The sequence below is a fragment of the Syngnathus floridae genome, chromosome 3, assembly GCF_059516105.1.
Source record: "Syngnathus floridae isolate MCC-2025c chromosome 3, RoL_Sflo_1.0, whole genome shotgun sequence".
NCBI classification, from domain to species: Eukaryota; Metazoa; Chordata; class Actinopteri; order Syngnathiformes; family Syngnathidae; genus Syngnathus; species Syngnathus floridae.
Genome location: NC_142415.1, coordinates 21,014,081 through 21,029,189, shown reverse-complemented (window position 1 = coordinate 21,029,189; position 15,109 = coordinate 21,014,081). Strand labels below are relative to the sequence as shown.

At 38.3% G+C, this 15,109-nt stretch overlaps 1 long non-coding RNA gene across 9 annotated transcripts in view; it reads right to left on the bottom strand.

The window, feature by feature from the left end:
* Positions 1-15,109, bottom strand: part of LOC148401075 (uncharacterized) — a 95,719-nt gene that overhangs the window by 17,190 nt on the left and 63,420 nt on the right. Inside the window, exon 7 of one of the 9 annotated variants that reach the window (XR_015857621.1) lies at positions 3,081-3,617. The exons of 6 other annotated variants lie outside the window; for them this stretch is intronic. This is a non-coding gene — a long non-coding RNA (uncharacterized LOC148401075). Of the gene's footprint in view, positions 1-3,080; positions 3,618-3,923; positions 7,264-15,109 lie in introns of those variants that run through there. 2 more of the 9 variants (XR_015857622.1, XR_015857620.1) reach the window with 2 other exon arrangements.

The window sequence follows — 15,109 nt, the reverse complement described above, 5'->3', positions numbered from 1 at the left end:
ATTAAGCCTGTCCTCCCTCTGGCACGACCTCACCTTAAATGCGGTTTGTATACTTGAAACTTTTAACCTTGTGTAGTTGTAAAGTCGACTCGTCTCGTCAATTAATCCATTCAGCCCGACTAGACATCCCCAAAAATGATATATTTAAATCTGGGACAACAAAAATTGAAAATGTGAACCGCAATTGATCCTGTTCCATATTATTATCAAACCTTAATCTGAAAACAAATAAATACCCTCTTGATCTTCATTCTAACTAGCCCTCCCAGACGCTAATGAGAGTGAGATTGCTCTCTGTGCCACGCTGGAAGAATTAGTCCATGGAATAATTATTCATTTCCATCCAGTATCCAGTGCCCTTGTTTGGTTGAGAAAGGCAAAGACAGGCCCGCGTACGTGTCGTCTCTCCTTTTACTCGTGCCTCAGCGGTGCACCGGTCTCATTTCTTTCTGCCCTCTTCAATATCATCCCCTGCTCAATCTCCTGGCCCCCCATCCAATCCTCATTCTTGAGATGTTTCTTTGACACCATCAGCCTTGTGTAAGGGGTCATTAGCACAGCTACCATTAAATAAGTGAAATCAATCCAGAAAAACAGCTGCCACCTTGGGAAAGAGGGGAGGGGGGGGGGGATTTGGGAATACACCAGAAGGTAGAAAATATTGACGGGGATGTTGTGGTGATTTGAGCAAGTCTTCGTGTGTGTCTGTTCTCATATGGCTGGTTGATAGAAGAAGGCCTCCTATTAAGATCTTTAGATTGTTCCCAATCTCGCCACAGTAATTATGATGTAAGTGGAACAACAGCATGAGGTGTGTGTCTAGTACGTGTGTGTTTGTGTGTGTGTGTGAGAGTGTGTGTGTGTGTGTGTGGTAATTAACCTCAGGCAGCTGAAAAATGAGTCTAATGAGCAGAGCGGGACATTGAATCTATTCAATCAATCCTTTTTTTTTTTCTGGAGCATTTAAATTTATCAGTGACCTTGTAATTGTTAACTGCGACACACATTTGAACCCATTTAGCAGACAACAACGGTTCATTTATTTTTCTGTCGTGTTTTTCAAACACTGAATGCATCTTAGTCAGATTTCTCCTCGTTTGTTTAACTTTTATTTGAGCTCCCCAAAGTGGTCAGTGACTAGAGCTTATTTTTGTGTCATATTAGTTGTCTCCACTAATGAAGCAATTTTTTTTTGTTAAATGATTAACAAGAAAATTAAACCAATTTATGACCCTAAATTCCAAAAGATGGGGGTAATAGAGCCGATCATACGTTAGGCTCCACTGACTGAACTTCATTAAACAGATAGTATTCCCATTTCAACTAAACGATAAAATAAAATTGACAATTAATTAAACTTTAATTTTATGCAGTTAAATTACTTGCATACAAGAAATTACAAAGCAGATGATTGCAATTTTAGGGTTAATATAGTGTGTTAACAAATGTTTTAGATTATAAAGACAATTTGTCTGAGAGACTATCAAGAATCATCAAATGCTTTGGTTTGGACATTTGCTATTTTGCTGAGCTGGCAAAATGTTATACTTTATACAATTTAGATAGTCTGGACTTCTTTTTGTGTAAAAAAAAAAGTAATTTTTCCTTTGAAAAATGTTCATAAAACACACACAAAAAAAAACATATTTCAATAATAGAGAAAAAAATTTAAAACACAATTCTGGTTGAAAATAATTTTAAAGACTTAATCATCTCCCCCTAAAATAATTCTGACTTCGACCGTCTTTGTTGTTAGGGGCAACACCGCAAAGAAAAGTTGAATAGTTTTCTACTGTCATAGCAGATTTTGTTATTGTTGGAATGGCAGCAGGAAGAACAAACAAAACCACATTCATGTAAAACAGAATTTTTACACATTCATTAGCTAAAGAGGCCGCTTTTGCATTTGCAAATGACACCGGCGTTCCCCCAAAGGGAGGAGCTGACAGATGAAGGGCTGATTAAGATGGAAAAATCTTGATGTTGCCACACTTTGTTGCTGAGACTCATCGCTGGTGACAGGCTGGGTTGGTCCTCACTCACACAGCTTGCAACCTAATCAGTCTTCAGCTGTCCAAATCACTTTCGATATTATACTTGAAGATTAGGCCAATGCTTTTGCAGTGAGCAAAATCGGACTCACTTTTGAGCACTTGAAAATTAATTGGGGGCTCCGAACATCAAACAATGAATTTGGAGATGATTATGGGACTCAAGATATTACTTGTGCTAACACTGGTGGCAAAAGGTTATACTTATTTAAGATACCGATACTAAGCAAACCATTTCCTATAGAAAGTAAAAAATTGCACACAATTTATTTGCGATATTTTGATCTGACTTGCTGTTTCATGAATTCATGCATGTTCAGAGACATGTGGGGAACTTTACAGTTTATGTTCAAGCAAAGAGACGAATATCCCAGCCAACCATTAAGTACAACATAAAATAATTTGATTTCCCCCATTTTACATCTCAAAGCATCCATTTGGAGTGAGTCAATGTTTGTATTACAGCTAGCTACACAATGGATAAATGAACTTCTGTGCCCATTTCATGCCCAAAAGTATTTCTGTTCTTTAATGTCTCTCTTTAATGTGCTCACAAAATGTTTTTTTGGCAACCCAAACAGTAGAAACTAATTTTGTATTTGCATTCCCAAGTGTTCATGGCCGACCTGTTTGGCAGACCGTAGTGCTCCTGTTCTGTTTTTCCTCGTCTTGTAGCAAGAACAACAAAACTTCAATATAGAGAATAACAAAAAATATTTTTAGAATGTCTGCATTCAACTGTATAATTAATTTGACATTGAATTGATAAAAATATAATAATTTGCTAGCTAAATAATAACATTCAATTAAAATGTTATTTCTTTTAGAATTTCTGCATTTTACTGTATGTGATTTGATGTTTAATTGATAAAAAAAATTAAATTTGCAAGCTAAATAACATTAAAAGTTCATAAAAACCTAAAAGTACTTACTTATTAGATACTTGTTAGTCATGATACCACGTAACATAAAAAAAATTATGTAGCCTAATTCAAGCTACTGTAATAAGCCTTGATGCGTACCACAAAATAATACGGCATTCCAAACAAACACACGTGCTGACACTTCCCTTTAGCTAACCTTTCAGAATTTATTTCAGCCAAATGCTCACTGCACTGGAGAATACGATGTTGCCTTTTCTCCACCCCAGATTTAACAGGGTGACTCAAACTCTACGAGAAAAAAAAAAAAACACACACAACAGGGGAGTGGGTCCTGTCGCATTAGTGACAGTACATTAGCGGAAGCACAATAATCCCAGAAAAAAAACAAAAAAAAAACAAAATGATGCCAAAAGGGGCCCAAAGGCAACATATTTTCATCAAGCCTATGTATTGTAACACTGACTAGACGAAATGTTAGTTATGCACATCCGGAAACATCATGTCATTTATTATAATGGTCGGTAGTGGATCTTGCGCAAGGTCTGGTGGTCTTCTCGGGGCATGCTGATTATTTTTTCTATAAGCTCCCAAATGGTCATAAAGTATGCTTCCCCAAACAAACATTTCAGCCCTGAAGCACTCCCAGGTTGCTAGCTGCGGCGACATCTGTAGCACAATGTTGCTGAGGAAAAAAAAAAAAAAAAGCCATTCTGTACTCAAGCCCACTGCATCCATTAAATTCTGTTTAAGCTCCAAACGTGTTTATCTTGCTGCAAATCTCCAAACTAGTATTGATCTTGTTTAAAAAGAAAAACCAAGGATGGAAAGGCTTCTAAAATTATTTGCTCCGACTTGCCAACCAATACCGTGTGATCAACAATAGCGGTCAGCGGTGTTTACTTTCCAATTTCTGCCAAGGTAGGCTGTGATTCAGCTTTCACATTTTCAATCGTGGCTTAATGCTGCAACATTGAACGGCGTTGATTTTTGTAGGCCAAGAATTCTCTCTTCGGGCGATCACAGTATTTTTGTGCGCATCGTTGATATCTTCGGTATCTATATCATCAATCTCCAAATTCAACTCTTCCGCTTCCATTTCATCTTTACATTTCTCTAATTCATACTCCTCGTTATATCCAGTAATGCCATGCTTACTTTGAGTGGACATTTACCGTCATTTGAAAGCCACTTTAAGGAATCGTTTTTTTCCTCAACAAGAATTAAGATAGAAGGCAAATCAAGCACTCATTTATACGCGTACTCTCAGTCATGACATTTTTCCCCCTCAACCATTGTGCTTATCTCTCTGCTTGGCAGCGTTGAGCCGCAGCTACTGAGTTGATGAGGAAGACAAAGACACAGCAGGTGGGAGATGAAAAAATATTCCACATTGTATTCTCATGATGGTATCGTAGTGAAATGTGACTGCCCACAAGGGTTGATAATTGACATCAAACGCTCGCCTCAAATGTTAATCGTGTCACGTCGACATACATTTTTGCATTCCAACATGTGAGCTCTGCGTATGGACACAGAAAGAATGGCAAGGAAAATTCACAGACTTTTGGAAGAAGACCTTTTCTCAGCATCTTAATTAAACTTGGGTCTGCGTTTGCCTGCAGGGTATTGCTGACAGTTTTGGCAAACAGCCCCAATTTGGAGTTTATTTCTGCAATTCAATCAATTCCTCTACTTCTTCTCTGGTGCAGAAAAAAAGAAAATCAAATATATCTGCATTTTCATGGGATTCGTCATTATTTCCATTGCAGCGCAGAAGTGCATTCACTCATCATTATACAGAGAAAATGGCGATGCAATCCGCCAAGTTGTGATAAACACATGAATACATGAATATATGAGCGAGCGCTGCCTGCAAGAAGCTAAAGTGTTGTTTGAGTGGAGAGAGGCGGGACTTTGCTATTTACATTACTGAGAAAACGGCACGTCGGTTACGGCAGGTGCCGGTGAAACCTCGCAACAAAAACTTGATTGCACGTCGTCTCTTGATGAAATAAAGATCAAAATGCCTTCCTTGAGGAAGCAAAAAAGAAAAACAATCAGTATAATAGTCTGTTTGATATTCACCATCCAATAGAGCAGTCATGCATAAATCTTTAAAATCTCTCAAATGGAAATGTGCAATTGTTTTTCCCCTGACTGACACGTGACAAGCAAACAGCCATTCATCCTGTTGAGTTTTATTCAATTTCATTAGCTTGTTTACAGCGCACAGTATATGTACCCTACATTTGCTTTCCTGATCCGTCAATACATTGCAAAACAAAAACATAAAAAAAAAAAAAAGAGAAGCTTCAGCATGATTTATAGCCCTCATAAAAGCTCAGCAGCACCTGCAAGGTGAGTCAAGGGCATCCCGGCTTCTTTGCCTGGCTCAATATTCAAGGTGGTAACGTACCTGTCCCTAAACACATCGTACACGCACACACATTTTGCAAAACTCCTTCATAGCACATTTCACAATCAGCCCACGATGAAAAACTATGACCCTGATGTGGGATATTTTGCTGTGAGTTGGTAGGTGTTAGGAATATATTTACCTTATCACTAGTTTTTTTTTTTTTTTTTTAATGCAGTCTGGCATCGCACATGGTATGCGAATTATACCTCCCAAAAAAGTTTTTCAGATCTAAAGTACACTGTATCCTGAAACCTGCCAATTTTCTGTCTACTTTGCAAGGGGGGAGGGGGGGGGGGTGTACCCCCTGGTGACTTTAATGTATTACAAGCCAAGGCGATGTGTCCCGACAGAATACTAATGCAAGCATTTGACAACATTGTCAATGTATTTGTGTGAATGTGTCATGTGAAGTTTTGATCGAAACAACCGAAAAGGATTAGAGGACAGCTTTACTTTTGGATGACATTTTTTGCACTCTGACTTGTCTTTGTGAATTGCAAAGTTTGGAACAGAACCACCAACAGTTGAATATTAAAGAGCCTGTGGTTCTATTAAGCCTATGATTTAAACGTATCCTGTCGAGTCTGAAGGACACTGAGATGATTTGTGGTGATGGGCGGTCTTCAACTCAATCTGGCCCACAAACCCACCCAAGAAAGGCCATTGAGTGTTTTTGCATATGATATGTAACTTGGAGTGAATGATGTTGATGTCGACCTATTCATCACAGAGTGGCAGCGCATGCAGCAGGACTGAAATATGTCATTTCTGGAGATTGCTATGTGCTGTTGAGACTTTTTTTTTTTTTTTTTCGCGAGGGGGGCGAATTTATGGAGGTCTAAGAGCCACTTACAAGGCTGGGCAATTCACGTTCTATGGGAAACTATCCCAGAAGGGCACAGAATAAGTCGTTGTCTTGTTATGATACTTTAAATTGGACAACAGTACAACATAAATATACATTTTAATGGTATCTCTAGTATAATATTTACTGAACCTCTTCACCAATGTTGGTACATTTTTGCTTTCAATTATCAATTCCTCACTCACATAGTATTTGTCAATTCTATAGGGTTTTCCATCCATCCATCCATCCATCCATCCATCCATCCATCCATCCATCCATCCATCCATCCATCCATCCATCCATCCATCCATCCATCCCTCCCTCCCTACATATTGCACTTTATTAACAGCTGCAGCTGATTTGGAATGCACTCTATAAAGCTGTTTTGCATTATATTCTATTTCATAATAAAGGTCAATCCGATCAACAAGTAAAGGACTAAGTTTGAATTCATTTTCCAAGATGGGGATGCTCATGGTAAATTTTTTGGGTTTGTCATTCAAGAAGGAAGTAATTAAGCCGAGTCCAGAAGGAGTAATCAGTGTGGATTACAGTTTGCTCATTAAACGGACTCAGATGTCGACTTAACAGTCTAATTCAGGTCAGTTTGCAAGATGCCTGACTTCTGGGCTCCAGGGCTTCTTTGGCGAATCAATACCGTGACCTCAAAACAAGGCGGCTTGTCGTCTTTGCATTCGGAACTCGAGTGTGCGTGGATGTGTGTGACTGTAAGTTTCCCATTAACTTGCAACGAACAGAAAATTACACTTTTAGAAATACGATACCACATTGACCAATCCTGTCTAGCGGCACATGGATTTTTCAAAACAGATCTGTAATGCAATTAAAGAGAAAGATGGGGACATCAGACACATTGATGCATAGAACTGAAACCAACTTTTTGAGAGCCGGAAAGTAAAGAGGTGACCCTGCTGGCAAGGTAACATTGTGACTTTTAGCCTCCCTGGATGGCCCGGGATGAGGAGGGAGTGGGGGCGCGGCGCGGCACGCCTTTCAGCCACAGCCAAGGTTTTGATGTCCTGAGCCCAACGCTGCCGCCTGCTAAAGATAGAAGGCTCTTATCAATTAGTGGCTGAAAACACCCGACTCTGAGCACCTTGCTCAGATAATTTGTCCTTGCACAGGGCGATTGGATTCCCACATCCCTATTTGCCTGCCCCCTCCTCCTGCCTTTCACTTTTTTGGCATTGCATGACATACTCCCTCCCGCTCCTCCTCTTTTTGACTCTCGAGGTAACCTTAACAGTGAAACCCAGGAAAGTAATAGACCTTGCTAAATGTTCTTTCCAGTGTGAATTGAAATTACTTATGGAGTCATTTCATTCTTTTTATTTTACCCACCCTGCTGTCTATTCGGTTCCATTTTGAAATCCAGCATCTGCGTGAACAAAAGATGTCATCGTTCCACGCAAATGAAATGATTACCTTAATAATTTAGAGGATACAATGGCTATATAGCTTTCCCTGATAACCATCTGTCCCTATGAAAATGGCGTTTTGCAATGACACGCCCTTAGAGAAGGACGTTTTCATGTTCTCCTACAGCTTGGATAAACATCAGCGTCAGTACGGTGGCATTTTGACTCGACGGAAGTACTGTTCATCCAAATCTTATCCTTTATCAAAGTACAAATTCAATCCACTGCTTTGAAAGATTTATAGAGTCATGCAAGTTTTACACCGAGCTGGGAGCGCTAATGGCTTTTAGTGCGGGGGCCCTAAGGAATTATTCTGCATGAAAACTGAAAAACGCAGAGCAGCACTTAAAGCTTACCACAATGTCAGTTTTCTGTCCAAAAAGACACAATTGACTTTGAATGGCGGTTCCAAACAGGGAAGTTTTCGACAAGAAACGACAAAGTGCATGAGCTTGAATACTTTGCAGCCTTTGCCTCTTTTGCATTAATTGTCTCTTCATTTTTCTGGTGCCAAAGAGGTCATGTTTTCATGATTTTTGCTTTATATTTGAAAAGAAGAAATCAAAATTCTTAATCAAGATGCATGGAGCGAGGAATAACATTTTATTTTAGTCACTCTGCACCTGTTAAATGTGATGTTCTTTAATTGCGCAATAGAAAGCAAGCTAGTTGAAAATCCAATTTGCTTGAAAATATTTTTCTTCATTTTGTTTCCTGTTGTGCGTCATGGCTCTTCATTTACATATGCATGAACCTGTGCTGTTAAAATGTATTAAATGTCATTGATTACTGCGTTAGCGTCTGTCATTTGCCTCCAGATGAAATCCCGGGGAGATGAGATAGGAGCTAAATGTCTTTCTAAGACGATGGCAGTCAGACATGCACCACTAGAACCTTGAGCACCTAATAAATCAAGCAGCATCTTCTGCCACCAACCTGTCAGCGTAATCGAGCTAGACAACTGTGAAGACAGAAGGTGTCTCTAGTTGAGGCGCAAATGGTGAGCTTGTAAGCGAAAATATCACATTTCAAGAGGATTCGACCAAGTGCTGACCTCACGTGACAAAACTGGACAAAAAAGAAACAAATCAAAAAACATGTTTTAAGCAAGTCTAGCAAAGCCCTGAAGGAAGTGGCACGTGGAATAAAAAATGGCCACCACTCGCTGTTAATAATTCAAAAGATTGCAATGGCACAAAAATAAACAGTTGGAAAAGGTGCGACCTTTGACCTGACATCAGAGTACTTGTCTTTTCCATGTTCTGCTGCTCAAAGAGATTGTGTGAGACAACAAAGCTTTGACACACACTTACGAGACCATTTTGTGAGCTTTAACAAGCAGAAAGGTTGATAGGTCCATCTAAAACCACAATCGTTGCTCGCTAGGTTAGAATTGCACGCAGGAATTTACTGTGATGAAGATAAAATGAAATTCATTAACAGCCAACTCAAAACATCAGATGGAAGCAGGCTTTCTTTATTTTTTAATACCGCAATCAAATCATCAATTATGAATTGTGTGGCTGTTTAAGTGTGAGTGTTAATTTTTCAAAGCTGTCCTGGTAGCTTTAATGATGAGCTAAATGACGAAAGGTAGTTTTGGTTGTTGTATTTGTTTTTGTAATTCACGCTGGTCTTCAAATATGTTTTTTGCAAATACTAATAGTACTAAAAACAGCTCCAATGGGGGTAAAAGAAAAAGCTTTGTAAATTAGTTTTTTTTTTTTAAATATAATTGAATGTGGCTTAATATGTTGATGGAACATTAAAAGGACAACTATTCTCACTAATGCAGCCATTTTATAATATTTGATTTTGCCATTATGAAAAGAACTTTGGAGCACATTCCCCATTCTATTTAAATAATTACAGCACACAATGAGTGACAAATTATGGGTTAGCATGTTTAATATTGTTTTCATTATGATCTTAAATGCATTTAACAATGATCTTTTATAACTTCTCTAACCATAATGGGGCTATGCGAGGACCACGGTCCTTTTATATTTTTAAAGATACCTAATAAATGTCCCATGATTAAGTGCTTCTTTTTAATAAGAAGAAGAAGGAACGATATTGAATTTGCCATAAAGTCAAGCAGCTGCTTCCAGGGAAGAGCAATGCACATGTATACGTCATATTATTTTCTATAAAACTTTTAACTATGCTGTGGTCCAAATGTATAAAAGTATTGAGATACATGGATTGGGTGCATCTGAAATAAATAAATGAATAAATAAATAGTTCAGTGTTCATCCAAAAGATGTTTGACAAGGTTGACAAAACTTTGCTATAGTAAGCAATTTGATGAACACAGTCATTATTGGGCAACATTTTACGATTTCCATATTTAACCAAAAACATTTAGTACACTAATTGTTCATAAACACTGCAATGTTGTTGTTATTTCAATACAATGAAAGGTATTTTATTTCAGTGCATCTCTTTTAATGTACGTTTATGTTTTGATCATAAAGCCTAGATGATTCACTCCATTGATCTTTTGCTTATTTTGCATTTCTAACCACGAGTCCGTGTACGAATTCACCTATTAGCCTCTGATATGCCCCCGCTTGATGCCTCCTTTAATATCCTGTTTGTAGCCGCAGACATCAAAAGCTTTATGTGGTGAAGAATAATTAGGGCCGTCCTTTGCTGTGCTCGGTCATAATCTGTTTGCAAATGACAACAGTGACAACATTTCCATCCGAGTGCTTTAATACCGCAAGTTTGATTCAACTTTACAAATAATTTCTTTGCCAAGGCAAGGCAACATTATTAAGAGTGTTTTTGCATTGCTACCTGCAAGATTATTTTTTAAACGTCAATGCTGGTGATGGATTCCTACATTCCATGTCCACCACTGATTGTGTAGGTTGTGCTGTGCTTGAATCCACCATGCACAGATTCTAACTTTTCTTAAACAACACAATGAGTTGAACAACAACTATAGGAGTGGAGTACAGTAAACAAACAGCAAGTGTGTAGGATAATAGGCATTGTGCGTCCTTTCTTTCGTGCATGTGGCAGCATTTTACAGCAGCCCTGAGTCTATTCTTTACTATGCTAATATTGGCGGTGAATAGAGTATTGTTACTTTCCTGGTTGTTATTGCGTCTTGTATATAGTGTTTTGTTAGCAGATATTATTTGTGCATATAGTATGACATTTCTTTCCAGCATTTTTCTTTATAACTTCCAAGTGTTCTGAAAGATAACTTGCCAGAAAAATCCAGCTCAGTCAGCATCATATTTGATGCCACACTCAAAAGTTTTTTTTCTTATTATTTTTTAAGTAATCGCTGAAGTGGGAAATACAAGGCCGAGATTGTGACAAGAATAATATTACGTGCAATAAATTAAAGAAATGTTTACCACATAGTGAGCCTGCAGCTATACTCCCTCTGTGATCTGTTTCATTTGATGGTTTGCTCCGCTAGCCTTCATAAACAAGTCCCCTGCAATAACATTGTGCTCTAGTCACACCGCTGGGCAAACTGGTCAGGGACTCGAGTTAGCTCTGGACATTCAAAAATGTTTGAATATTCTATTATTATTGTTTGGTATTCTTTTGATATTGCTGCCTTTCATTGGGAAAACAAACACATTGCAATGACGTTTTTTACAAGACCAAATAGTCTTCATGCAGGAGTATTAGTTGAAACCTCGGTTCCATTTCGTCATTGGAGTAGCCTATAGACCTCTATTTGCACATATTATTTTATTTTATTTCATTATTTTATTTTATTATTTTATTTTATTATTTTATTTTATTATTTTACTATTTCATTTTATTATTATATTTCTCCGGTAAATGCAGTCTCCAAGACTCAAATGTGCTGTGTTAGTTTTACAATACACCTGTAAGAACCCGGGATGAAAGTTGGGGTACCGTTGTTGACCTGGGTTTTACTGTACTGAAAGATCTCGCAACTGGCAAGTGAGTCTAGCACTCACTAACAACACCTGGCCTCATGTTTTCTTACTCTTATCAGGTAGGAGTTTGTTAGATTTATTTTTCTAGTTATAAAATATTACAGGTGGTCAGAGAGTATCGCTCCCCTGATTGAATCGAAGTGAGAGAAGCACACTATTGCCATACACATGTTTTAATAATCAACCCAAGGTGCTGCTGAATACACAAGTGGACGTCTGTATTTTGTTTGTTTGTTTCCATGGCAACTATTCATGCAAGTCTTCTTTTGACAAAAGTTACAAATTTAAATGCCAGTTGTCTCTGTCTTCATTCATACATTGATCAAATGCACCCTTTAATTTCACCTCAGGCTCCCACCTCTTGCAAGTACGTGACCCCTAGTGAGGATAAGCGCTACAGAAGATGGATGGATGGATGTAATTTCAAATTTATTTCTGTCCAGAGTAGCATTCATTTTCCACCACTCTGATGATAGTCAGGCCACCCTCCTCACGTATGAGATTGAGCTGATTTACCTAATGTTATGGCTGCTGAGCGTAAATCACCAGACACAACAAATCTGGAAGATTGCAGCCAGAAAGTAAAAAAAAAAAAATGCACTGCATAGCACTGACGCAAACAAAGAGCTTGGTTGTTCCGACACAAGGTTTCATTCTATTAATTTGTTGTTTTATACTGAGACTACATGGAGGGATTAGGTGGGGGGTATGCAGAGTAGGCATTAGATAAAATCCTTGAAAATTTGCTTCCTGTGTTTTAGGATATTTAAATTCATAAAAAAAATAATGATAGATAAGACAGATAGCACTCTCACACACTCCGTGGGTTGGCCTCTATTTTTTTCTCCACTAATAAGCGTTGGGTTGCTTGCTTTCCAAAGCTTCTTCAAGCATGTGTAGTCTTTTCTAAGTTCTAAGTCTGGGCTGATCATGTTTGTGGGTCGCTCTAATTAGTTGCGTGTCCCACAAGCTATCTCTCTGATGTGATAATGTGTGTTATGGATTGAGGATACACTAGTAAACAAGCTTATTGTGTATGCTTTGTTTAAAGAGGAAAAATGTGATTAGCATTATTTACTTTTTTTTTGTTTTGTTTTGCATTACCGTGTTAGCTGGGGTTGCTATTGAAGTGAACAAAGGTTGAAGTGTCTGACTCCTTTACTTTAAAATAGACGGCACCAGGAGAAATCCAAGACAATTATCGTATTATCACCTCCAGATGTCTACCTTAAACGGAAAAAGGAGAACACTCAGCGGTTTTAACATTAGTCAAACTTTGAACAGACTGCCGGCAGCCACTTTGGATGCCCTCCCTGCTGTGTGGGTATCACCCGCACATCTGCCAACTTTGCAAATGATGACAAAAGAGAGTCTGTGCCTCATCAGAGTGCAAATCTAGATGGAAATCTACTTGAAACGCTTTTAGGATCGCTGCCACAACTAAGATATCTATTCCAACCAATAAGTGTGGCATACATTCAAAGTGGCCATTGTTTTGCTTACGTAAGAGTTTCTATTTTTTATTTTACTACTACAAGGAACTTGGCAGCCTTCTTGTTTGTCAAAATGCAGCTGAAAGAAAAATCTTTGGTCTGATTAAACAAAGATTGAAGTCTTTAGCCTGACTGCAATGAATGTTTGGAGAAAACCAGGCGCAGCTTATCACCTGATCAATAACATCCTTACATTAAACATGGCGATGCCCGCATATGTTGAGGTTTGATTCATCTTTGAAATCTGTGCTAGTAAAGGCTGCAATTAAACAAGATTGATTTCAAATGCTATTTAATCCAAGGTCCTACTGCCTTTTAATTGAAAACAATTAACTTATCTTCACAATCCTGTATTCATTCCTGAATCATGCACACTAATAAATTGTTTTGATTTCTGATGTTAGGTCATTTACACTTCCACTTGTGCCTTCATCATATATAAATACAGAAGTAGCTGTTAACTTTGAACAATAAAAGGCTTTTGCTGCAGAGCGATCAAGGGAAGATAAAAATAAATCAGTAAGTACAGAAATCAATACAAATGTTCTTTGGCCTTGACAGTTTTCAATGATGTTACGAACAAGTCAGCTTATAGTAGACTGCATTTTGTTTTGGCCCTGGGTTTGACTGACAAATAATGGCCCCGCAGTTGTATTTTTTCTTAGCTCGGCACACAGTGTGTAACAGACGCCCATCTCACCGGCTTGTGGCATTGGGGAATAATTACAGAAGGCCGCCCGAGGTAAGGCCTGGCAGAGCGAGTTCGTTAGCGATGAGGGGAGGGGAGGGGTGGCGGATAGAGGCAGGGGAGAGCCAATCGCCTCACGCTGCACAAGTGCACGTTCAGCGCAGACAAAACAGCTTTCCCAGCACAGCCTCGTTTTGCATAGCGCTGTGATATTGAACTCATTTGGAGAGAAGCTTATTGAGCAAGTTGCACGAGCGTAACATGTTACTCGCATTGTTTTCAATTAAGACAAACCGTTGTAAAAATTCTTGCTACGAATCCAATCATGTCACTTCAACAAAGCTACACAAGTTGAAAAATGCACACAAAAAATCTGAGAAGCCACCGAGAGTTCACTGAAGAGAAAAAAAAACAATTATTGGTTTATTTTGGTTTCCTTATTTCTGTTTGTGTGATAATTTTCTGATCTTTTGATCTGTATCCAACTCAAATGTTTATATGTGGGTGCACGATAGCGCATGCACTTGCTAATTAATACGAGTCCCTAACTCAGCATGGGGCTCTTTGCACAGAATTCACAAACATTTCTCTCTGTTATGTTGTTTCTTGTTATTCAGCTCTCTCACGTTGGAGTATGATATCAAACTGATGCAATAAACATTCAACTTTTTTGCCAAATTACAAAAATAAGTTGTAAACACCAATGTAAACAATTGCAGCGTGAGCACAGTTAAATATTGCTCCTTTGCTGTTATATACCAAAAACAAACATTTACACAACTATTGGTTGGTTGAAATAATTTAAAATAATTGTAACAGACAACAACACCAAAGAGAAATATTTTCACCAAAATCTGTCTTAACAAAAGTATCTTAAAGATATAAAAGTCTACTAAATAAAGACCGTCTTGGCATGCAAGTCACTTTCCCTCTGGGGAATTTGAAAAAACATAATAACTTGAATAAGTATTTGTAGCATTAGCACCATGCACAAAGTATCACAGTATGCACGGACCCCGTGAGGATGCTGGGAAACGGATCGCCAGGATCAAAGGCAACGTGGAACACAGCGGAAAGAGGGGATCTCGCAGCTTAAAGGCTCATTAGCAATATTACAAAGGTAAGGCTTGGAATTAGGTGTCTGGGATTTAATACTGAGACAGTTTTAATACAAAACCTAGGAAAGGATAGCTTATACATGTTTTACGGGCGCAGGTGGGGGATTTGGCTGCAGTTGAAAAGTGCTTGTCTTATGTCATAAAGCCTATTACGAACAGTCTCACTGTAAAATGTGCTTGACCTTGAATTGAACGCTACAAATGTTGCATCCCGATTCTTGTAATTATCATAAAT